General features: G+C 44.0%; 1 protein-coding gene across 2 annotated transcripts in view; it reads left to right on the plus strand.

Moving 5' to 3' along the window:
* The first annotated feature begins 839 nt into the window (after positions 1-839).
* Positions 840-24,909, plus strand: part of NOL4L (nucleolar protein 4 like) — a 499,130-nt gene continuing 475,060 nt past the window's right edge. The window contains exon 1 of one of the 2 annotated variants that reach the window (XM_033962718.1): positions 840-948. The gene's annotated coding sequence lies outside the window, so the exon portion shown is untranslated. The remainder of the gene's footprint in view (positions 949-24,909) is intronic. The other variant, XM_033962719.1, reaches the window with a different exon arrangement.

Consider the following 24,909-nt stretch of genomic DNA (forward strand, 5'->3'; position numbering starts at 1 on the left):
AGCTTCCTGTTTCCGCCTGGGCACATGGTGGGGTGGGGCAGGTGGCCCAGTGTACTTGTGTGCCTAGGGGCCCTCGACGAATTAATCCTGCCCTGCTCCTAAGCATGTGGGCACCTAAAATATAGACCCTAACTTTAGGCGTTATTGATAGAATGAGCCCCAAAAAGTGTATCTGAATTCAAGAAAGCCTGGGTTATGTGTGATAGGAAGAGGAGGGGATAGTAGATAGGCCATATGGTCTTTGTATGCCTTAATTTTTCTGTTTCTATATAGTGTCACAATGTTTGTGTTTGCATAAGAACTCTGTGCAGTGTCACAGGGTGTAAGTGTGCTAATGTATGCAGGGTCTGCATGCATACCAGCTCTATGCACTGTCAGAGTGGCTCTTAGTATAGTATCACAATCTGTAACAACTCTGTGAAGCTACGGGGGGGTGTATATGAGCTGTATGCAGTGACAAGTGTGTGTGTATATATATCAGCGGCAAACTGCATTCACTGTCAGAACGTTTTTCACTGTAATGTCAAAGTATCTCTCTGAGTGTAAGAGCTGTTTACAGTGTTACAGGGGTACACGTGAGTGTATAACAGCTCTATGCGTTGTCAAAACGTCTCCGAGTGTGTAAAAGCTGTGTACGGTGTCTGTGCAAATGAAAAGCAATAACTGTTAGAGGAAACACGGTAAAAACCAGGATTTACAGGATTCGTTTTACCCAGACCCCTGTTAGAGCGCTTCTCAGGGCATATAGAGCGGCCCCGCCCTCCTAGCCTCTTATTGTGCTGCCTCTCGCTCTCTGCTTTACGGTAGCCGGCTCGGGACAGACTTGCTGACCGGGAGTGACGTGAGGTGTAGTCTCAGCCCCGGCGCCTCGTTGTGGGCATCTACTGTCAGCTCGGTCTGCTTATCGGAAGGAGGCTGGTGCCGATCGCTTCAAGCCCCGGCTCTCAGGTACCGAGATCCATTAGGGCTGGAATGCGAGTCAAGCAAGGGATCAGTGGCCTGGACAGCGCTTCAGAGGGGAATGAGATTGGGGGGGGGGGGGGTACTGGGAATACTGGGCAATGCTGGTGCAGGGAGTCCGCTGGGGTCAGTTAAAAGGGTAGGTACCAGAGTTCAGGAAACCCGGCCCGGGGTAGGGAGGGTATTTACTGTCTTCTCTGCTGTCCGAGAGGTCGCTGGCAGGGAGATTCGGGGCCGTTAAGCCGGGGGCACATCGAATGTTCGGGGAAAGTTTGAACTGGTTGCGGCGTTCTCTGGCCGGTTCTGGCTTCTCCTGTTCCGTATCCCCAAACAATCGGTAGGTCGGTCGCTGCAGCTAGGGCCGCTCCCGGTTCCTTGTCCTCCTGGGGTTTGTGTGGCTGAGAAGCAGTCCTGCAACCGGACTCCAGAGGGATCCGCTCTCCCTGATTCCACCTGACCCAAATCTCCCTCTCTTTCTTCTTTATAATGGGGATCTGGATTTTACTGTCACAACTGCTGTGTCTCCCATTTCAATGGCATGAGCTTCAGCTCTGAGATAGCCATCACCCCAGAGGTAAAGTTCTACTTAAGAGAAAATACTTTATTCATAACACAAGCAGAAATCGGCAATTTTTTAAAACAAATATTTCCACCACTAGTATTAAGAGATTTGCCGCTTTCGGATTTGAAGATCATTGCACTACAGTTTGTTCACCTTCAAGGTGATGAATAACCTGCAGAAGAATGTTTATGGCATCAAGCATAGAACCTAGCTGTGAAATTAATTAAATTTCAGTATATATATCCAAGATATTTGCTCCACATTTAACCACAATATTTTATTCATCTATATAATAGCCTACCTATAACTGTGCTGTTTATTTAAAAGCGTATAGATCTCGAGTTTTTATTAAGAAGCAGCAAAAATAATGACAATTTCTAAACTAAAACAAGATCACAAATAAGATGAAAATTTAGTCATAAGCTGCTTAAAAAGATAAAACTGTAGTTTTTTTTTTTTTTTTAAATAGAGGATAGTTATCAACCTGTCCAAGTTCAAGAGGCAGACACTTCATAACCAAGGTTTGACAATTGAGAAAGCTTTTGATGGAATATGAATGACTGTTAACTTGTTGCTGGTATTATTCATTAAAAAAAATAAATAAAAATTGGTGGATCTGATCTGTTGTGTAGGCATTTTAGAGCAAGAGAGTGTGTTGTATATAATTAGGGGCAATCTTATTCAAGGCTAATATAGATTAACGTGACAAATTTATCCTGTGGCAATCAGGGGGATCTACAGTCCATTCAGCACACACATCTGGCATAAGCATACATAGGCTCTGATCAAATTGTACATTTGCTGTACCTGTTAATGTACACTTTGTGCAAAGCCACACAGCCAGCAAAGCGGTGCAGTTGGAGGGAAGCAAGGGGATGGATAAGATGGTTAAGAAGATGATGTCATTCCAGTAGAAGTCTCCATTCATGGCTTTTCAGGTAGTATGGTAGGGTTCTAGTGACAGTGGCAGAGTTCTGCAGTCAGGCTGGTGAACATGGGAAAGGGGAAGAAACATGCTTGTTCATTTACTCAGTTTTGAATGGGTCATAACTAGTAGGGATGGGCTGTCATATGCAACACATATGTTATTAAAACGAGGGGGAGTCACGTGATGCTGTGAACAGGGTAGGATGTCTTTTAGCCCTGCTCGGGATTTCTCCGGCGCCATTTCGCCCTAATTTTTGTTTTATTTTATTGTTGGACCCTGGAACCAGATTTTTCTTGTGGCCTGGTCTATGGACAGATATATTATTTTGTTGCCAGGTCTAGGGATGGCGGCAAAAGGGGCTAAGAAAGATCAGGCAAAGCTCCCGGAGGACAAAATGACGGAGAGGCCTAGTGGTGCGGTCTCGCAGTTTACAGACTCGGTGGTGGCTGATCTTACCTCGGCGATGGTGGCAGCTTTGGAGCCGCGCTTTGAACAGCTTTCGGATTCTATGGCTCGGATGGAACAATTGCTCACTGATACTACCCACCACACTACAGAGTTGGAAGCCAGAGTCTCTACTATCAAAGATGACTCTCGGGGTTTGCAGGCAGAGATCATTACGCTGCAGGAGTTAGCCTGTGCTCACGCTGATAAAGTGGATGACTTGGAGAATCGATCCCATCGGGGAAATTTACGCATCTTAGGCTTGCCAGAATCGGTGGCGGAAACAGCTTTATTGGGGGAAATTGAACAGTGGTTACAACGCACTTTTGTTTTTTCCCCTGATTTGGAAGTGCTGCACTTGGAGCGGGCGCACCGTCTGGGCCAGTGCCGGGATGGAGAGTCTCGCTCTCGGCTGGTGGTGTTCAAATTTCATAATTATCTACATAAAGCGACAGTTATGTGTCAGTATAAATCTAAACATGGAGAGATAAAATATGAAGACCAGCCGGTGCGTTTATTTGAAGATTTTTCAGCAGCTCTGTTGGATAAACATTGTCCATTCATCCGATTTGTTCTAAGCTGGTTGAGCGTAAGATCAAGTGTATGTTTCTTTACCCGGCTCTCCTAAAGATCTTCTTCGAGGGACAGTGGCATGTTTTTGATGCTCCTGGCAAGGCTCTGGATTTTCTTAATTCTTTACCAGGACAGAGTGTGGACTCGTAATGCAGAATGTTTATTTAGTGTGTGTTTAATTTTCAGTTGTTAGGTTCCAGGGGTTATTTGGGCTAATGGTACCGGAGATCCCTGTAGCATCTGTTCGTGATTCAACTCTCATCTTTGCCAGTTTGGTTAAGGTGGGTGCAACGAGGGGTTTGTTTCATTGTGGGCATGGATTGGGGGGAAGGGTGGGGGTTGTTGGTGTCTGCAGGGTATTGGGGAGTGTGTGGGAGTTTGTTTGGAATGGTTTATTTTGGTGGGGATTTTGAGTTTCTTGGATTTCTTTTTTTGTTTTTATTATTTGTTTTGGCATGGTCTGTGGTGGGGGAGTGGGTGTTGGGGATTCCTTTTAGGGAGGCCCTTTCATAGTTTTTCACTGGGTCTCTCGGACAGGGGCTGGGGTCTGAGAGATCTTACTTTGCTTTTTTCTTGGTGTTATTTTTTCTTGTTCCTGGCTTTTAATGCCTTTGTCAAAGACCAATGATACGCTCAGGTTAGCTTCTTGGAATGTTTCTGGCTTTAATTCCCCTATTAAACGATCAAAAATTTTGACTTACCTGAACCGCAGTGTAGTTGATATTGCTTGTATAGTAGAAACTAAATTGTCTGCTTTGGAGCATGCTAAATTACGTAGAGATTGGGTAGGACAAGTGTTTTTTTTGCCTCTAATCAATATAAAAAAGGTAGTGGTGTGGCGGTCCTGATTCGAAAGCAACTTCAATGCCAGGTCCATTGCCTTGCCTCGGATCCGTATGGTAGATATTTATTGTTACGCATTAGGTGCCATAATAGAACTTGGTATTTGTTGGCTGTCTATGCCCCCAATGTGTATGAGCATGCTTTTTTTCAAAAGCTAATAGGCTTGGTGTCTCTGTATTTGGGACAATCTCTGGTTGTGGCAGGGGATTTTAATCTTGTGGTAGATCCAGGTGTGGATCGCTCACAGGGACATAGACAGCTTGCATTGGGTCATAACAAGGGGCTCCCATTTTTTTACTAAGGCTTTACAACTTTTGGATCCCTGGCGTTTGTTACATTCTTTTGATTTGGATTACACTCACTTATCCCGGGCGCATGGAACATGGTCTCGAATAGATTGTTTTTCTGTCATCTGATTTGTTTTTGTATGTTTCTGAGGCAGTAATTGGACCTGCGGCCTGTTCAGATCACTCGTTGATCTGGACGGACTTGAAATTCCCAGGGGGTCAGACTTTCTGTCGTTCTTGGCGTTTTCCTATGTATTTGGCTTCTGATTCTCACTTTCAAACTTATCTTTATAATAAGTGGGAGGAGTTTGAGCGTTTTAATGCTCAACATCGTAATGATCCTTTGCTCTATTGGGAAACATTGAAAGTAGTTTTACGGGGAGATATTATTGCCTATATGGCAGCTAGAAAAAAAACGAATTGCACAGGGTATTATTATTTTGGAGTGTAAATGTAGGCGTTTTAAATCGATTTTAATTTCTTCCCCAACGGAACCATATAAGGAAAATTATTTGTCTTCTCAGGCGGCACTGAGTGCTTTAATGCATGATAGAGCGAAACAATTTTTTTATTTTCGGGCGCACACTTATCATAAATATGGCAACAAACCAGGTCATCTTTTGGCTCAAATTTTGCGTTCTTCCCAGAGGATGGGTTTTATTTTGGTTTTGGAGTCTGTGGAGGGTGCTCGTGTGACCTCTACCCCCGATATTGCAGCGATTTTTCAGGATTATTTTAGTAAGTTTTATGCTGAGGAGTCTCTGGATGTTGGTCCACCTTTGGGGGATTATTTGTTGGATGCAGGATTGCCTCGTCTTCAAGATAGTGATTTGGTTGCATTGAATGGTCCTATCTCGGGTTTGGAAGTACAGAAAGTGATAGAGGCCATGAAACATGGTACGACACCTGGTTTGGATGGATATTCACCTGATTTTTATAAACTTGTATCTCATTTAGTGCCGGCCCCGTTGGTAGACTATTAAGATGTGGGTCTTTCTACGGGAGGTTTCCCTCTGCATACCAATCGAGCTTTGATTACATTGCTTCTTAAGCCTGGAGATCCTTGATGATTTATCAATTGAGGATGGAACGTTGTGACGTTACTAGACTCTGTGAAGGGCCATCAATTACAACTTACTTGGGAGCCTTTTTGGGCCTCTTTGACCGGGTATGCTCATAGCAATATTTGACGGCGTAGTTAATTTTAATATGGTTTATGAGAAGTGCTCTTCTGCTGCTCCATGCCTTTAATTATTATTATTTTTTATTATTTTATTTTTTATTCTTTGGGTGGGGGGTGGGGGAGGGTTTTATGGTATCAAAATGTGGTCTCTGTTATATTCTTTGTCTGGTGGTTTTTGATTGTGCTTTTGACCAATAAAAAGTTTTTGCAATAAAATAGAGGATAGTTATCAACCTGTCCAAGTTCAAGAGGCAGACACTTCATAACCAAGGTTTGACAATTGAGAAAGCTTTTGATGGAATATGAATGACTGTTAACTTGTTGCTGGTATTCATTTAAAAATAAAAAAATTGGTGGATCTGATCTGTTGTGTAGGCATTTTAGAGCAAGAGAGTGTGTTGTATATAATTAGGGGCAATCTTATTCAAGGCTAATATAGATTAATGTGACAAATTTATCCTGTGGCTATCAGGGGGATCTACAGTCCATTCAGCACACACATCTGGCATAAGCATACATAGGCTCTGATCAAATTGTACATTTGCTGTACCTGTTAATGTACACTTTGTGCAAAGCCACACAGCCAGCAAAGCGGTGCAGTTGGAGGGAAGCAAGGGGATGGATAAGATGGTTAAGAAGATGATGTCATTGCAGTAGAGGTCTCCATTCATGGCTTTTCGGGTAATACGGTAGGGTTCTAGTGACAGTGGCAAAGTTCTGCAGTCAGGCTGGTGAGCATGGGAAAGGGGAAGAAACATGCTTGTTCATTTACTCAGTTTTGAATGGGTCATAACTAGTAGGGATGGGCTGTCATATGCAACACATATGTTATTAAAACGAGCAGAAGAAATATAACTTTTTTTTTTTTTTTTGCTGATAATAGTGTACTGTACCCTATTTGCAAAAAAGGACAAACACACACTATCATAAAAGAGTGCATTCTCTTTACAAAGAGGATGTACTCTTAATGATGCTGCTCCTGAAACGGAAATGAAGACTAACAAAAACAAAATTCTGCAAATAACAGAGGAAATTAAATAAAACTAAAGCTTTTGGGCTGCCCACTCCTATTTACTATTGTTTTAAATTCATTTTTTGATTTTTTATCAAATATGAAATTTGTGTGATCCAATTGGATAATTTTTATGTTCAAATGTCCATCTAGCCCAGGATCCATTTTCAGCAGTGGCCAATGCAGGCCACAAGTACTGGGTAGATCCCCAAAAGTAGCAAGCTTCTATGCTTCCTCAGTGTTCTCCCTAGCGTGTTTTAGCCGGGCGCTGCGCCCAGCTAATTTAGGTGAGCGCCCGGCTGTCATCTTGCAACCGCACCACCAGCATCAAGTTTTATTAGGATTTTATATACCGCCTATCAAGGTTATCTAAGCGGTTTTACAATCAGGTACTCAAGCATTTTCCCGTCAGAGAGAAGGCTACCGAATCAGCCATGAATCGCGCACGAGGAGCTGACGCCACCTGCAGCCGACTGTAGAAGGTAGCCGGCCAGAAAACTACCAGCCGGAGGGAGAGAGAAGCTGGGCCGCACAAAACTTCTTGTAAGGGCTGCGGGTTGAACACCCCTGGAGTAGAGACAGGGAAGAGAATTGGTGCGCGGCTTGCAAAAAAAATGTGTCCCAAGAACCAAAGTGGCTGTAGGAGTCCTGAGACTCTGACTGGAGTTTCTGAATTAGAAATTGGTGAAATTGGTGAGTATTTTGGGGTATTTCATATATATGGTCTTGAATAAACTTAGAACTTTATATAAGGGATTGAAACCTTCATACACAGTACAAAATAGGAATAGACCAAAATAACTTGATCTATTTCTTTAAATTTATTTCTAATTTCTGCACTGGCAACTATGACTGTTTGAATGACAATCACTCTATCCAAAAGGAAGAAGACTAAAAATTATTCCCAGAGGATAGTTCCTCATGTAGAGGGATAAAAGTTCACTGCACACAGCTGGTGGAAATGCCCAAAACCAGGTGCTCTAGAGCAGTGTTCTTCAACTGCCAGTCCGTGGACCAGTGCCAGTCTGCAGAAATTTTCTGCAGTTCACAGGGCTGGCACGTCCATCAGGCCCAAGACAGCGTTCTTCAGCCGCCAATCCACGGTGCGATCAACGCGGCGTCTTCGGGCCAGCTTCCTGAGTGCTGCAATGCACAAAGCCATGGGAAAAGGCTCCTCCACGCGGCCTGCGCTTGAACTGGAAGCCTTCTCTCTGACATCGCAACGTCAGAGGGAAGGCTTCCAGATGAGGCGTGGGATGCATGCGAGGAGCTGCTGCCCACAGCTTTGTGCAATGCAGCACTCAGGGAGCCGGCCGGAAGATGCTGCATTAATCGCAAAGTGGACCGGCCCAAAGATAACACCGGGGGGCAGGCCAGAAGGCAAGGCACATGGAGGGAGAGAGACAACAATGGTAGGGGAAATGCTTTTATTTTTTTTAATTTAGTGATTGATTTGTCTGTTCAGGAAGAAATGCATTTGTTTCTTTTCCTCTGAGGTTGTACTGCTTGCAGAGCCTTGCATCTTAGGGTTTGTAAATATTAGTACTTTTAATTTTTGGTCCTGCATTTGCATGGGGTTATCTGTTTTATGGTAGGAATGAATGTTAAAAAGCATACGGTGTGCTTTATGTATTTTAATTTTGTGGTTAAGCATTATGTGCTGTTAATACAATTATATTGTGTGTTTATATGAAAAATGAATGAAACAAATGGTGTTACAATTAGTACTATTATGGGGACAGGGTTTGGGGCAGAGATTGAGTGGAGATGGGCATGACTTATCCAAGTGTTCTTCAACTGCCGGTCCATGGACTGGTGCCGGTGCCCAAATAATTATTTTATTTCCGCCGGTCCATAGGTTTCAAAAGGTTGAGGAGCACTGCTCTAGAGATCCAGATCAATTGTAGATACATTTGATAACTCTTCAAAAGCATTCTAGAAATGGTCTAGTTCATCTTACCTGCATAATCCTTATACCCTACACAGAATTTATAGCATTGGTGTGGAGGAAGAGGGAAAGAGATATTTGAAGGGAAAACTGTTGGAAAGAGAAAGGAAGAAATGGTGGACCTGGGGAAGGGAGGCAGGCAGGCAGGGGGAGAGATGGGATGGGGTCAGTTGGGAAGAGAAAGGGAGAGAAGTTGGATCTTGGGATGGGAAGGAGGGAGAAATGTTAGGTATGTGGATGGAAGGCAGAGATGCAGCATCTCTCTTTTTTCCCCCCTCCATTTCATTGTTCAGCATCAAAGGGGGAGGGAAGAAGAAAACAGAAAAGAGAGGGAGCAAAATGTTGGACCACGGAGATAGAGGAAGAGAGATGGACCCATGGGAGGGCAGGAGGGAAGAGAGCTGGGATAAGAAGATGCTAGGCAAGAGATGGAAAGAAAGGGACAGGGAGTTACAACCTGACCAGTGGAGAGAGTGAGGGGGATTCTGAAAGTGGTGAGCCATGTGGATGAGGTCAAAAGGGAGATGGCAAGATGAGTGAGAGAGGAGTGAGTACAGTGGTAGAAATGTGGTAATGGGGAGTAGATAGAAGGAAATAGGAGGCTGGGAAAGGAGTGAGATGGGAAATGGGAGAGCTAGGGACTGAGAGAAGATGGAGAATTGAGAGGTAGCTGAACATTTATAAAGAAGAAGGGTGAGAAAGAAGGCAAGATTTGAGTGGACAGAGGCAAAAAAGAGAAAAAGTTAAGAAGGCTGAAAGGGAAAAATCAATACATTGGAGACAGGCATGAGGAAAGAATGGAACAGTATTGAGAGGAGAAAAACTGGACAGCAAACATTGGAAAGAGGATTGGTAGAAGATCCACAAAAAGAAGAAAGAGAAACTGGGACCAAGATGATGAAAAAAACAAAACATCCAGACAAGGTAGAAAAAATTGTTTTATTATGAATTTATTAACTGGAATATGTTAGCTTTGGGATATGTGCATCACAATTATTTTTGTATTCAGTGGCGTAGTTATATACAGCTGATTTGTAAGAGGGACTGGAGCCCAAAATTAGTGGAGGGGCACCAAAGTATCTCCCTGCTTGAGTGCAATTTATAAATACTTGAGTAGTGGAGATTCCCAAGCCCTGCCAACTGAAGACATCTTCCTCCAGTCTGGCAACTCAAAATCTCCAAGCTTTGCAGCCAAAGGCAATATCCTCAAGCTGCCCCTGCTTTCATGCATACATGAAAACTAAGTGGGGGAGGGCAGGGAGGAGGCCCAAAAAAGCAGTAATATTTACCCTGATTAAACGATCATCCACGTGCGCTGCTGACAGCTGATTCAGCATCCCCGCTCTGATGAGGCTTACCTCTGAAGAGGCTCACCATAGCTGTAATAGAAGTGAATGGGAGAACCAGGAACGCGCATCCCTGCTCATCAGAGTGGGGATGCGGAAGCCTGTGGCTGCTCCCACTGTCAGTGATGTACGTGGAGGATCACTTAGGGTAAGAATTACTGCTTTTTTGGGTTCTTCTCCACAGTGTCCCTTTAATGAAGGTTTATTATTAGATACGTACATCTTCTATATTAGTGATTGCAAATTTGGGACCTGCTCAGCCTTTTTTTTTTTTGCTCATCAGCTAGTGTTAGTGTTGGTGTTTGTGCGGTCCCAGAAAATTTTTTTGTCCAATGTGGCCCAGGGAAGCCAAAAGGTTGGACACCCCTACCCTACTCCTTCACCGTGAGCAGGGAGGGGTAACTTTCATAGCGTTCCAGGTCGTGGGCCAACCCTCTTCCCCACTCCTACTCCTTCACTGTAAGCAGGGAAGGTTAATTTGCATAGCATCAAATTTGCACCAACATATTTCCCCGTCCCGCCCCACCCGGCTATTTTTTCATGCCATCCGGCTAGAAAAAATTTCTGGGGAGAACACTGTTCCTACCCCCAGGGATAAGCTGTAGCTTTCTCTAGGTTCCACATCTTTCTTAAACCCAGCTATGCAAAATGCTTTTACCTCATCCTTCAAGCTTAATTATGCATTCATTGGGAAAAAAAAGTTTCTCTGATTTGTTTTAAATGTACTACTAAGTAATTAATAGTGTGACCTTAGTTGTGTGTGGGGGGGGGGGGTGTTTCTGAAAAAGTAAACAACTGAATTGCCTTTACAATTTATAGACCTCTATTGTATTTCTCATTCTGTTTCATCCCTTCCGGATTTAGTACGCTAGGTGTTCAATCCCTTCCCACAATCCAGGAGCTGCAGAAATCCAAAAACTTCAGTGGATCTGTCGAGCCATCCTGCTTCTGCCAGCCTTCTCAGACTTGGGGTCCATTCATCTGGGAGTTCAATTGCCCGATGACCCTGTTGGGGTTTTTAGTGCAGGCTGTATGCATCCTGAGTAAAATTTCTCTCTGGGTTTCAGGGCACAGGCTGCGTTTCCCATCCCCATGGGGGCGGAGGTTGCAGTTAGTGTCCTTTCGACTAGCAGTCTGAAGATCTTCAAATTTGGTCATTTGGAGCAGTTGTTGAGGCTGAAAATCCTTTTCGTTTTCCAGTGATGTTACTAAGTGACATGGTCGGGTAAGACTCGAGCTCTGTCTCGGCCCAAGTTAATTTTGTGAAATTAGCGAACCTTTACCATCGGCATTTGCCTAACTATAGTTGATAACTTTGCTTGTTGCCCATACCTGCTTTATGGTGGGCAAGAAACTGCCTGGATTTGCAAACTTTTGCTTTTCGCACTGATGAAACCTGTGGATCTTCAGCGCACAAGATGGCAGTGGGGTCCAACTGCAATGTGCGGCCAAATTGCATGACAGTTTTTGTCTCCTTGTATTTCAAAATCAATTTGGCTAGTAAGGAGGACTTGAATCGCTGGATGCTGGATTTGAAAGCTTGGTTTAAAATAAGACCTTAAAGTCGATATGGAGAGCTTGCATAAAAAGCAAGATGATATGGGGCTTTGTTTGAATGATTTTGAAGAGAAGGTCATAACACATGACCAAGAAATAATAGGACTGCAACAACGCTGTGATCAGATTGAACTCAATACTGAGGACTTGTTGTTGAAAATTGAGGATGGGTAAAATAGAGCCCATCGCAACAATCTTAGGGCACGGAGTATGCATTAATCCCTCATGGAACGAGAAGCATCAAAGCTAATGCAAATGGTATGTCATCACTTTTTGCGAGCTGCAGATCTGCAAGGGGATCTTCTGAAGCTTGAGTTTGAGAGAGTTCATGCAGCATTGGGTCCCCCGCAGCTAGAGAGACCACATGATCTTATTGCCTGCTTCTTGCACTTTTCTCAAAAAGAACATACGTATCTTGCAAGTGACCTGGAAGGTTGGTCATATTATCCTGGAGGGTACTAAAGTGGAGCTGTTTGCTGACCTAGCCTCCATAACACTCCACCGCAGAAGGGAGTGTTGAGAGGTCACTCGTTGCTTACAAGAGCATAACATCTGCTATAAATTGACCTATCCCTTTGGGCTGGCTTTTGTGGTGGACAATAAGCTGCATCATGCTTCTTCAGCAAAGGAAGCACAGCATATTCTACAGCATGCCAAGCTTTGGATCAGGGGTATCAAAGTCCCTCCTCAAGGGCCGCAATCCAATCGGGTTTTCAGGATTTCTGCAATGAATATGCATGAGATCTATTTGCATGCACTGCTTTCATTGTATGCTAATAGAGCTCATGCATATTCATTGGGGAAATCCTGAAAACCCGACTGGATTGCAGCCCGCGAAGAGGGACTTTGACACCCCTGCTTTGGACTGTGGAGGAGGGGAGACAGCGCCAGAGACAGGCGTTGCAAGGAGCTTCAGCTCAGAGATGGCACAGAGTTGATCAGAAGTGGTGCTTGCAGCACCAAATGGAGCAGCAGGATGGACAATCTGATATTTTTTGTATGTAGACACAAACTTACCCTCTTATAGAGTGCTTTAACAATAAATTATCTGTATCCTAGTGACTATAGTGTTTACAGTGTCTTCCTTATATTTAGTTACACATTTGAAACACCTCTGGAGGAGTTTCACCATCTTCCACACAGCATGCTCACCTTCCTCTTATGAGGGGGCTCTGATCAGCCAATTGTCTAGGTTAAGGGTGTCAAAGTCCCTCCTCAAGGGTCGCAATCCAGTTGGGTCTTCAGGATTCCCCCAATGAATATGCATGAGATCTGTTTGCATGCACTGCTTTCATTGTATGCTAATAGATCTCATGCATATTCATTGGGGAAATCCTGAAAACCCGACTGGATTGCAGCCCGCGAGGAGGGACTTTGACACCCCTGCTTTGGACTGTGGAGGAGGGGAGACAGCGCCAGAGACAGGCGTTGCAAGGAGCTTCAGCTCAGAGATAGCACAGAGTTGATCAGAAGAAAAAGCCCGAGAGCTAGTCTCGACGGGCGGCATTAACGCGGGGCTGGGTGGCCCGCCATGTCGCCCGTGGGACTAGCTAGGCAAGAGGAGGGGGCAGGGTAGCGGTCTCGAGGGGGGGGGTGGTCCGCCGGAAGTAGACGTCGCAGCGAAGAGGATCGCGGGAGGGAGGGGTTAAAAGGCAAGGCGCTCGGAGGACCCGAACAGTTTTGGTCCTCCGAAGCACCAAATGGAGCAGCAGGATGGACAATCTGATACTTTGGAGAGAGTAGCCTGAGTGGACTTCTAAGTTCAGCACTATGTACACCTTTTCCCTCTTTTTTTTTTTTTTTCTTTTTTTCTTGAAATGAAGACTTGTGGGGATCTCCTATCTGGCATGTGACGGGGACTGACTGGACATGCCTGCGAGGGATGTTATCTGAAGTTCTGCCTGGAAATTTGGGGCCATATTCTCTATCTGTGGGGTTGGTTAATTGGAGAAGAGGAAGAGTGGTTCCTGAGAGGGTAGGCGGTATGTGTGGGTGGTGGAGAATGACACGGTGACAAAATTCATCACCGTTCCCGTCCCTGCGAATAACCGCGGGAAATAATCCCATGTCATTTTCTAGTGTCTATTTCAACCTCAATCCTTCTACACCAGCATTCTTCAAAGCAAAGCTTGCGGGTCAGTGGTTGTGGCTATTCATACTCTGATTCTTCCCTCTCTCCTTAAAGAATGAAATGAAGATGGTTTCCTGCGGTTAACTGCGGGGACGGGAACGGTGATGAATTTTGTCACCTTGTCATTCTCTAGTGGGTATGCTAGCAGTCAGTATGTGTGTGGTCTAGGGCAGCTATTTGAGCCTTGTTTTCCTTACAGTTATGTCACCTAAGTGTCAGGCGTGTCTCTCACTGAATGTAAGGGGCTTGAACACTTCTAGAAAATGTAGCTCTTATTTTAAGGAGGCAGAGAGCTAATATGGCTAAAGGCTTTGTTTAAGAAATGCATCTCCTTCCCCCGGGGGGGGGGGGGTATTTCACTCATAAGAAATACTCTACCTGTTATTTTGCATCCAATAGGATAAAATCTAAAACTAATGGGGTGGCTATTGTTTTTACTAATTTTCAGTCCTTTGAAGTGAGGGAGGTGGTTCAGGATAAGGAGGGGCGCTACTTTACAAGTTTATTAAAATTTTGATATATCACATTATTTATTTCAAGGTGGTTATACATTTTAAAATAGGGTAGAAACATATAATATAATTTAACATAACTTTATAAAATAAAAATACACAATTAGATAAAAACAATGATGTACACGACTGGACAAACGTGGAAAAGAAGGGGAGAACTAAAATGCTGAAAGAAAAGTAAGATATAAAGGTATAAACAAAAGGGTGGAGTTAAAAACAAGTAAGTCCAATAGAAGTGGACTTGTAGAAGATAAAAAGTTTCATATGGGTTGGTTTTGGTTTTTTTTAATAAAAATCCTTAAAAGGACATTTACACTTGAAAGGCATCTTTAAAAAGGAATGTCTTAAGGAAAGATTTAAATTTCTCAAGATTAGTTATCTCTCTAAGAGCATTTGGTGCTGAGTTCCAGAGGGTCGGGGCAACTACTGAAAAAATAGTGTTTCTTCTAGTCGTAATATGGTTCAAGGCTGGGATTACTAATAAATTTTGCTCCGAGGAACGAAGAAATCGTGATATGGCGTACGGTATCAAAAGTTTATTAATGAATTCTGGCTGTCCAGTGTTTCTTGTTTTAAAAATCAATAATACAGTTTTATAAATGACATGGTGATGGATGGGAAGCCAATGTTCTTTTGTCAGAAGATGAGTTACGTGGTCAAATTTTTTGGCCTTATAGATGACTTTTATGGCTGTGTTCTGGATTATTTGTAGTTGTTTTAACTCTTCTTTGGTAATACCGTGATATAAGGCATTGCTGTAATCCAGACAAGAAATAACTAATGAATGAATTAAAGTATTTAAGGCCGATGTATCAAGAAATTTAGTTAGAGAGCATATCATTCATAAACGATAAAAACATTTCCTTATAATTGTACTTATGTGATCATTGAAAGTGAGAGATTCATCCAAAGTGATACCTAGAAGCTTGATATTATGTACTGTAAGTATTAGAATGGATTTGATTTTAACAGGAGAGGGAAGAGAACTATCTTTCTTGAAAGGAAAGACCATTGTTTTGGTTTTAGTGGTATTAAGTGACAATTTGCTTGAGTTTAACCAATCATGAATCTTGACAAGTTTTTTGTTGATGGAAAGAATTTCATTTGGATCCTCTAAATTGAGGGGATGTACTAGTTCGGGGGTCGGCAACCCGCGGCTCCAGAGCCGCATGCGGCTCTTTTCCACCTTTGCTGCGGCTCCGGTAGTGTGTCACGCAGGAATGCAGCTTACAAGTCCAGCGTCGCGGCGGGAAATAGCCATGCTGAGCAGTGAGCTCAGCACACACAGATGAAAGCCTTGCTTGCTGATTGGTCCGGCGGCCCCGCCCCGCCGTGCCGCCGGACCAATCAGCAAGCAAGGCTTTCATCTGTGTAGTGCTGAGCTCACTGCTCAGCATGGCTATTTCCCGCCGCGACGCCGGACTTGTAAGGTGCACGTCTGAAAAAGAAATCATCCTGGCCGGGGTCGGTGTCATGCTCCGGAGATCTACAGTCTTCCTATCTCCCTCTCCCTTCTACCTGCTTCCGGCCACATCCCCTGCTCCGCGGCTCTCTTCGGCAACTCAGCAGCAGCGATCGACACAAGCTTCTGACGTCGGGGCCTACCCTCTGCGAGTCCCGCTTGTTTCAACTTCCTTTTTCCACAAAGGCGGGACTCGTAGAGGGAAGGCCTCGATGTCGGCAGCTTGTCTTGATCACCGCTGCTGACGAGTTGCTGAAGAGAGCCGTGGAGCAGGGGGATGTTGCCAGGTGCAGGTAGAAGGGAGAGGGCCAGATGCAGGACTCGTGGGTGAGGGAGCAGAAGAGAGAGAGAAAGAGAGAGGGGAGGGAAACAAAAGGAAATATTTCATACTGGGCTGGGCCTGAGTGGAGGGAGGGTGGAAAGATTCTGGCTACCGGGTGCAGTAACAAAGGAAAAGGGAGGAAAGCTGAAAATGGAGATAGTGACACAAAGAAGAGAAAGGGTAAGCAGGACCTACTGAATAAGGATAGAGATACAGAGGGGACATGGAGAGGAGGTGAAATAGAGACATAGAAGTAATGCTGAAAAAGTGGGGGGGGGGGGGAGATAAAGACATTGAAAGGACAAATGGTGAACATGGGGTAAAGACAAGGACAGAGACAAATGAAGATTCTGAAAAAGTGGTGAGATAGGGATATAGGTGAGATGGACACAAAGAAAGGGGATGCTGGAAAATAGGTGGAATGGTAATTCTGACAGACACAGAAGGGAAATGCTGGATCAAGGAGAGATGGGGCTCAGGCTGGATGGAATGAGGAGAAATGCCTTGTTGGCCCGGAACTTCCTCTCTTACATCAGAATTGACGTCAGGGAGCGGAATGCTGGTCAGCGCAACACTTCTGCAGGGAAAGCTTGGGACGGCGGTGGCTTGGGGGCTGTTCCCCAATTGCGGTGGCAGCAAACCGAGTGGCTTGGGGGACGGCACGGAGACAGAAAGAAGGGGGAACAGGGAGACAGAAAGAAAAAGTTGGGGGAGAGAATGAGGTCTTGAGGAGAGGAAACATACAGGAGGCTGAAAGAAAGGAAGAAAGATTGGATGCACAGTCAGAAGAAGAAAGTGCAACCAGAGACTCATGAAATCACCAAATAGCAAAGGTAGGAAAAATGATTTTATTTTCAATTTAGTGATCCTGTATATAGCATTAAGATAAGAAACAATATATGCAGTGTTAGATTTGTTTTATAATGGTTTTGCGGCTCCAAGTTTTTTTTTCTTTTCGAAAACGGGTCCAAGTGGCTCTTTATGTCTTAAAGGTTGCAGACCCCTGTAATAGTTGAATATCGTCTGCATAAGCAAAGACGGTAAAACCGATTGATTGTCCTAGTGTGATTAATGGAGCCAGGAAAATATTAAAAAGAAGTGGGGAGAGTATGGATCCTTGTGGTATACGTAGTTGTTTGTGAATGTGTGAGATTTTAAGCCGTTGAATGATACTTTTGAAGTGCGTTCCTTGAAATATGAAATAAACCAATTAAGGATTTGGCCAGTAATCCCTATTTCTTCTAGTTGGTGAATTAGCAAAGGATGATCGATTGTGTCAAAAGCAGAAGATAAGTCAACAGAAATTAGTAAAATAGAATTATGGTGGTTTAGGTGGTAATTAATGTTAGTGAGAAGACCTATTAAAAAGAGTTCAGTTGAATGATGTTTTCTAAATCCAGTCTGATTTGGATGTAAAGCATTTGTGCTTTTCACAAAATCAGATATTTGATTGAAGACGAGCTTTTCAGTAACTTTTGATAAGAATGGGATATTAGAAATGGGACGATAATTAGTTCATTCAGCAGCGCTAATTTTCAAGTCTTTTATGATTGAATATATAAGGGCTTCCTTCCAGGATTTTGGAACAGAGCTAGTAGTCAAACTAGTAGAAACTAATTTTAGAATGTGGGGACCGAATGTTGCAAAGTATCTTTTGAAGGTGCGGCTGAGTGGCCAAGTGTATACCTTATTAAATATTTATCCCAGGACAAGCAGGCAGCATATTCTCAGATGTGGGGTGATGTTATCCTTGGAGCCTCTGTACAGACAGCTTTAAAAGTGCATCGCCATTTTAAGAATTTGAGAAAATTTGTGAACTGCCCGCACCGCGCATGGGTGAGTGCCTTCCTGCCTGCCACCACTCGCGGCTCCTCAGTTCCTAGTTTTCCGCGGAGCTATGAAGTCGTGTTTTTTGAACATTCAAATTTTGCCTTTGTCTTCGCCTTCCTGCTCACGTGTATATTTTAGTTGTATTTTCTCTTCGTCTTTTAGATATGTGTTTTATTTGAGCAAAAAACCTCCCAAACAGTCGGGGACACTTTCCCTCACTGTTTTCACCTTGAGGGCTTCGCCCAACGAGGCCACCTCTTTTTTCCTCAGCCTTTCAATTCAATTTGGCTGAGTTGGTTTTTCCGTCAATGTCCCGGCTGCTAACTGTTTTTAAAAAATGTTGCAAGTGCCAACGGCAAATTTCCATCACTGACCCACATAGTTGGTGCTTACAGTGCCTTGGCCCAGAATACTGTGTTGAATCCTGTGCATGTTGTTCTACTCTGCAAAAACATACCACTAAGAGTCAAAAGCTCCAACAAGAAATGTTGTTCCGCACCAGGATGGACACCAAGAATACATCACAGCCATCAACATCGAAAGCATTGATGTCTGTGTCAGCAGACATCGCTCTATCAGGTAAGCCAGCTAAAAAGCCGCCAGCTTCCCAGCAGGTCAATATTGCATCGAGTCCCTTGATGCCGATCAAGCAACGACCGCTCTTATGTCTGGCCTCTCCTACATTGAGGTATGCATCCTCTTCATGGTCACCCTCGCCGAGGCCAGACAAGGCACCGATGGTAGCGGCAGAACACCAAACGGTACTGGTACTTTCGTATTGTGAGAAGCTCAAAGCACTTTTCCAAGTCAGTGACCTGTTCAAGCTTCTTGCTCTGACATTATTTTCATCGGTACTGGTCCAGTCTAAACATAAGGTCACCAGGTCCTGCGGTACTGATACTGGATCTCTGGTACCACGCCAATGTTCGACATATAAAAACAGCTTCAGTGTTCTCCCCAGAAATTTTTTCCAGCCGGGTGGCATGAAAAAGTAGCCGGGTGGGGAGGGACAGGGAAATTTGGTGGTGGGGAAAATTAAGGGCTCCTTTTACTAAGCTGCAATTGCGTTTTTAGCGCGTGCAGAATTGCCGCGCTACACGGCTAGAACTAACGCCAGCTCAATGTTGGCGTTAGCATCTAGCATGTGCGGCAATTCTACTCAAGCTAAGCGCGCGGTAAAACTGCTATCGCAGCTTAGTAAAAAGAGTCCTAAATGTGTACTATTTGTATTAGTTAATTATTATTAGTTATTTTCCAATGCTCAATATGACTGCCTTTCTTAAGATTTGACACTTGTTCCATAATATTTATGTTAAATTTAAGAAGTAACCAATTCTAGAAGTGAATAATTAGATATTTGCCCTCTTTCAAATGGTATAGAGCAGCGTCTCTCAAACTTTTTTTAATTCCGGCACACTAAACGGAGCAAATGTTTTTTGTGGTACACTAAATGCAACAAATGTTTTTCATGGCTGGAAAAAATTTCTGGGGAGAACACTGTTGCCGTTAGTTTTCAAGGTCCAATCACGTCAAAGAATGATGCTTATCTGGGCAGTTGTATAATAAAAAAGAATGGATAAGATAACATGAGAAGTGAAATTGTCATGAATCAGAGGGATACATACCCTATAGGTCCTAAAAGCAGGCTTGTGGATTAGATATAAACTATAAAGGCAATGGCATACCTAGCATATATGACACCCGAGGCCCATCGTTTTTTGACACCCCCCCATCTGTATAAAAAACATGATTTTTAGTAATAATCCACACATCACACAAGAGTGTACCTAGGAAAAGGCATCATCTTACATATTGCAGTGAGCAGTACATCAATACACCCATTGTAAAACTAAACAAGCCAGACTAGTACAGATCAATCCTAATGGAAACCATGTCTTTCGGACACACAGGACACACCTTCGCCTAGTATGGAATATGTAATCACAAACTAACCCCTCTCCCTTTTACAAAACTGTAATGTGGTTTTTAGCCATGGTGGTAACAGTTCAGACTCTCATAGAATTCTGAGCAATTACCACCATGGCCGGTGCTAAAAAAAAACGCTCTACAGTTTTGTAAAAGGGAGGATAAAATAGAAAAACGTAGACAAAGGTTAAATTGAACCACCAAGAAGCTGGACTCTGCATACAATGCAACACCACAGAAATAGCGATACATCTCCCCTAAAGCAAAAAAATAAATAAATATAATTTTTTTCTACATTGTCTTCTCTGGTTTCTGCTTTCCTCATAGTCTTGTCACTCTCTTCCTTTCATCCACTGTCTACCCTCTCTCTGCCCCTTCTATATGGCATCTTCTCTCCTTGTATTCCCCTTCCATCTCTCCCTTCACCTCTATTATTCTGGCATCCATCTTCTTCCCTTCCTTCCTTCAATGGTCTGGCATCTCTCTCCTCTTCTTCCCTTCCCTCTCCCACACCCCCATGGTCTGGCATTTCACTGTCTCCTCTCACTTCCCCCCACTTCCATCAGCATCTGCCCCCTTTCCCTCCAACCCAATTCCATCCAGTATCCTTCCCCCTTATGTCTCTCTCTCCTTTCCCTGTACACCAATTCCATCAGCATTTGCCCCCCCTTTCTCTCCCTCCACCACCCTTCCATACCACCCTGACCTCCTTTTTCTCCCTCCACCACCCTTCTATACTCCTCTCTCCCTCCAAACCAGCAAGGTCCCATGATGACTGCTTCTGTTGCCTCTGCCTCTGGAAGATGTAAGTGATATTGGAGGGGGTGGGCTGGCAGACACAGGGAGTTGCGGCAAGGTTCCGCAATGACTGCAGCTGCCGGTCCACCCCTTCTGACGTCACGTCTTCCGGAGGCAGAGGCGGCAAATGCAGTCATCGTGGGACCTTCCTGCACTTCAGTGCGGCTGCCAACTCTGCTTCAAAATAAGTACGACAGCTGTGCTGAGGTGCAGGTGTCATTTAGAGTAGCATGGAAGGTTCTGGATCCAGCCAGCTGTGTACCCCCCTAGGGCTGGCACCCGGGGAGGTCTGCCGCTGTATGAGGGGACAAAAAATAATAGAAAGAATGGATAACTTGACTGATTTAGACATGTCTTACAGTTATAACCACAAAAATATGTCATAAAATGTAATTCTAAACTCAAAAGACTCCAGACGAAAAGCAGACTATAGAAAGGAAACCAGAAAAGACCAAACCCTAAAATCGGACATGTCCATTACGAAGAGACGTATGGATCACCGCTAATTATAACGAGTGAGTCTTTAAAATATGAAACGGTAACGGATAGCCAGACCTGGTGGACAGAAGTGACAAATACTGGAGCCAAAACCAGAGCACCGTGATGAAACTTGAATATGGATACCTATTTATACTTTTGAGTAAAATTGCGATGCGAACATGTCATAGAAAAGAATAAATAATGTGTAAACTAAAAACCAAGAACAACAGATTATAACACCGAACTCAGAATTAATGAAACAACATGCTAAAAGAAGTTAACCCCCCCTCCAAAAAAATAGGGCATATACATACTTAAAATTATGGCTGGTTACAAATAGTATGCCTAGACTATATAGACCTAAACAGGGCAAAAGTAAACGTATGGGAAATGAACAGCTGATAATACAGAGTGTATCTTGAAAACATAAGCCGATAGCTCAAAGACAAGCCGACCGGGAAGATGAAAAGTGAACCTGGGAAAGATCTAAATTATTGTACAAATGAGCTTCTATTAAAACCAAAGAATAAAACCACAGCACTTGGGAAAGTACAAAAGGGAGAGTAAAATGGACTTACCAAAAAGGTCTCTGCACTGATGAGATCAACTCGTACGCAGAATAAATGTGAACACGCGACAGTGGGGCTATGATATTTGATCCATTGAAAGAGGTACCAAAAAAGTGTCAGCAATGGATTGAATGCACACTGATAGGGGAGGGGCTTGGGCTGTTAAAAAATGCTGCTTTAATAAATAAATGAAAATACTGGTGAAAAACTAAATAAAAACCCCAAACCATGATAAAATGCCGAACCTGACTGCAAGTGGTAGTGAAAGTAGCATAAGGCACTCGTAGTACTGTTAGTGCCAGAGCTGCTTAGAATAAAGAACCGTTCTGTACATGAGGAGAAAAAAGAAAGAATGAGGTGATAAGATATAAAGTGCTGGCCCCTCACTGCACCACTTGATAAAACTAAGGAGCGATGTTCTAGAGCAGGGGTGCCCACACTTTTTGGGCTTGTGAGCTACTTTTAAAATGACCAAGTCAAAATGATCTACCAACAATAAAAAAAATTTTTAAAAACCCACCAAGCACACTTTACGCAGATAAAATGTTAATAATCATTCCTATTCCGGGGTTTTTTCAAAGAGGTCATAGCAGATGACTCTATGCACTGTCACCTCAGTAGCAACCATACAAAAATAAACAAATACCCCCCTCCCTTTTTACTAAACCACGATAGCAGTTTTTAGCGCAGGGAGCTGCGCTGAATGCCCCCAGCGCTGCTCTCGACACTCATAGGCTCCCTGCGCTAAAAACCGCTATTGAGGTTTAGTAAAAGGGGACCATAGTGTAAAATATAGACAGCAGATATAAATTCAGACACATTTTGATCAGTAAATTTAAAATAAAATAATTTTTCCTACCTTGTAGTCTGGTGATTTCATGAGTCTCTGGTTGCACTTTCTTCTTCTGACTGTGCATCCAATCTTTCTTCCCTTCTTTCAGCCTGTATGCTTCCTCTCCTCCTGACCTCATTCCCCTCTCCCCAACTTTTTTTTCCCTCTCTTCCTGCCCTTTCTTTCTTTATTTTTTCATGCCCCCTTTCTTTTTTTCTGTTTCTCTTCTTTCCTTCTGTCTCCCTGCCTGCCCTCTTTCTTTCTTTCTCCTTGCCCTCCCCCAAGCCAATGCCACTGCCATCGAGAAACAGGCCCCAAAGCTGCCGCCGCCGCCCCAAGCTCTCCCTACTTCGAGCCGACCAGCATTCCTCTCCCCGACGTCAATTCTGCCGTCGGAGAAGAAGGCTGATCGGCCCAAGATCATGATCGATTGGGGGAAATGCTGCCGGGTCCTGCCTTCGCGGAAACTGAAAGTAGGCAGGACCCGACAGCAAGAAGAGCAAATGGTAAGCTTCACTGACCTGTCTCCCGCCTTAGCCCATAGCGAACGCATGCTTCGGGGCTCTAACATGTGCGTGCCGGCTTCCCTTCTCTTCCGCCCCAGACATAACTTCTTGTTTTGGAGGGAAGAGAAGGGAAGCCGGCACCCACACGTTAGAGCCCCGGAGCATAAGTTCGCTACGGGCTAGGTGAAATCTTCAAGCTGGCTTTTTTTTTTTTTTTAAGTTGAGCAGTAGCGGCGGCAGCAGAATTTAGCTGGGCGGTCATCTAAATTACCTGGGCGGACCGCCCGGCTGAAAGGCCCTAGGGAGAACACTGAGCTTGTCTCATCGCAGAACCCCTTCTCCATCACGATGTCAATCCAATTCTTAAAGACATCAGTGTTCTTCCTCATCTTCTGGACGAACCAAGTGCACTCTGCATCGTTCATCCTCAACTACTTTGGAGCGTAAACACCACTCTCTTTCCTGCTCTTCTAAGCGTAAAAGGAAGTTGCATCATACCTTGTCATCTTCGTCGGATCGACACTAGGCTCGACGCCATCAATCCTTACACACTCCTCACCAAAGGACTTTTTTGACTTGGACGTATAGTGTGACTCAGTGGATAATGTCCTTGAGTCTACCATAGAGGCTTATGACACTAAATAAGAACATAAAAATTGCCGCTGCTGATCAGACCAGTGGTCCATCGTGCCCAGCAGTCCGCTCACGTTGCGGCCCTTAGGTCAAAGACCAGTGCCCCAAGTCTAGCCTTACCTGCGTACCTTCTGGTTCAGTAGGAACTTGTCTAACTTTGTCTTGAATCCCTGGAGGGTGTTTTCCCTTATAACAGACTCCGGAAGACTTTGGGTGAAGAAGAACTTCCTTACGTTTGTACGGAATCTATCCTCTTTTAACTTTAGAGAGTGCCCTCTTGTTCTCTCTACCTTGGAGAGGGTGAACAACCTGTCTTTATCTACTAAGTTTATTTCCTTCATTATCTTGAATGTTTCGATCATGTCCCCTCTGTCTCCTCTTTTCAGGGGAGAAGAGGCCCAGTTTCTCTAATCTCTCACTGTACGTCAACTCCTCCAGTCACTTAACCATTTTAGTCGCTCTTCTCTGGACTCTCTTGAGTAGTACCGTGTCCTTCTTCATGTACGGCGACCAGTCCTGGATGCAGTACTCCAGGTGAGGGCGTACCATGGCCCGGTACAGTGGCATGATAACCTTCTCTGATCTATTCATGATTCCCTTCTTAATAATACCCAGCATTCTGTTTGCCCTTTTCGCTGCTGCCGTGCATTGTGCGGACTGCGTCATCAACTTTTCAACCAGTACTCCCAAGTCTCTTTCCTGGGGTAGGTCTCTCCAAATACCATCCCAGATATGCTGTATTCATGTATAAGATTTTTGTTACCAATATGCATCACCTTACACATCCACGTTGAACCTCATCTGCAAATCGCAGCCATTTCTCAAGCGTGTTTGTCACGTTGCAGATGTTGCGTCTTCACTACTTTGAATAACTTTGTATAGTCTGCAAATTTAATCACCTCACTCATCATACCAATTTCCAGATCGTATATAAATATGTTGAAGAACACTGGTCCAGGCACCGAACCCTGTGGCACTCCACTGGTGACGCTTTTCCAGTCCGAGTATTGTCCATTTACTCCCACTCTCTATTTCCTATCTGCCAGCCAAATTTTAATCCTGCGAATATTTCACCCTCGATTCCATGGCTCGCAAATTTTTCAAAGTAGTCGTTCATGCGGAACCTTGTCGAAAGCCTTCTGAAAATCCAGATATACAGTGTTGACCGGGTAACCCTTGTCTATCCATCTGTTTACTCCCTCAAAGAAGTGCAGCAAGTTCATCAACAAGATCTTCCTCTGTTGAAGCCATATTGGCTGGATCTC

This window comes from Geotrypetes seraphini, chromosome 11 (genome assembly GCF_902459505.1).
Source record: "Geotrypetes seraphini chromosome 11, aGeoSer1.1, whole genome shotgun sequence".
Lineage (NCBI taxonomy): Eukaryota > Metazoa > Chordata > Amphibia > Gymnophiona > Dermophiidae > Geotrypetes > Geotrypetes seraphini.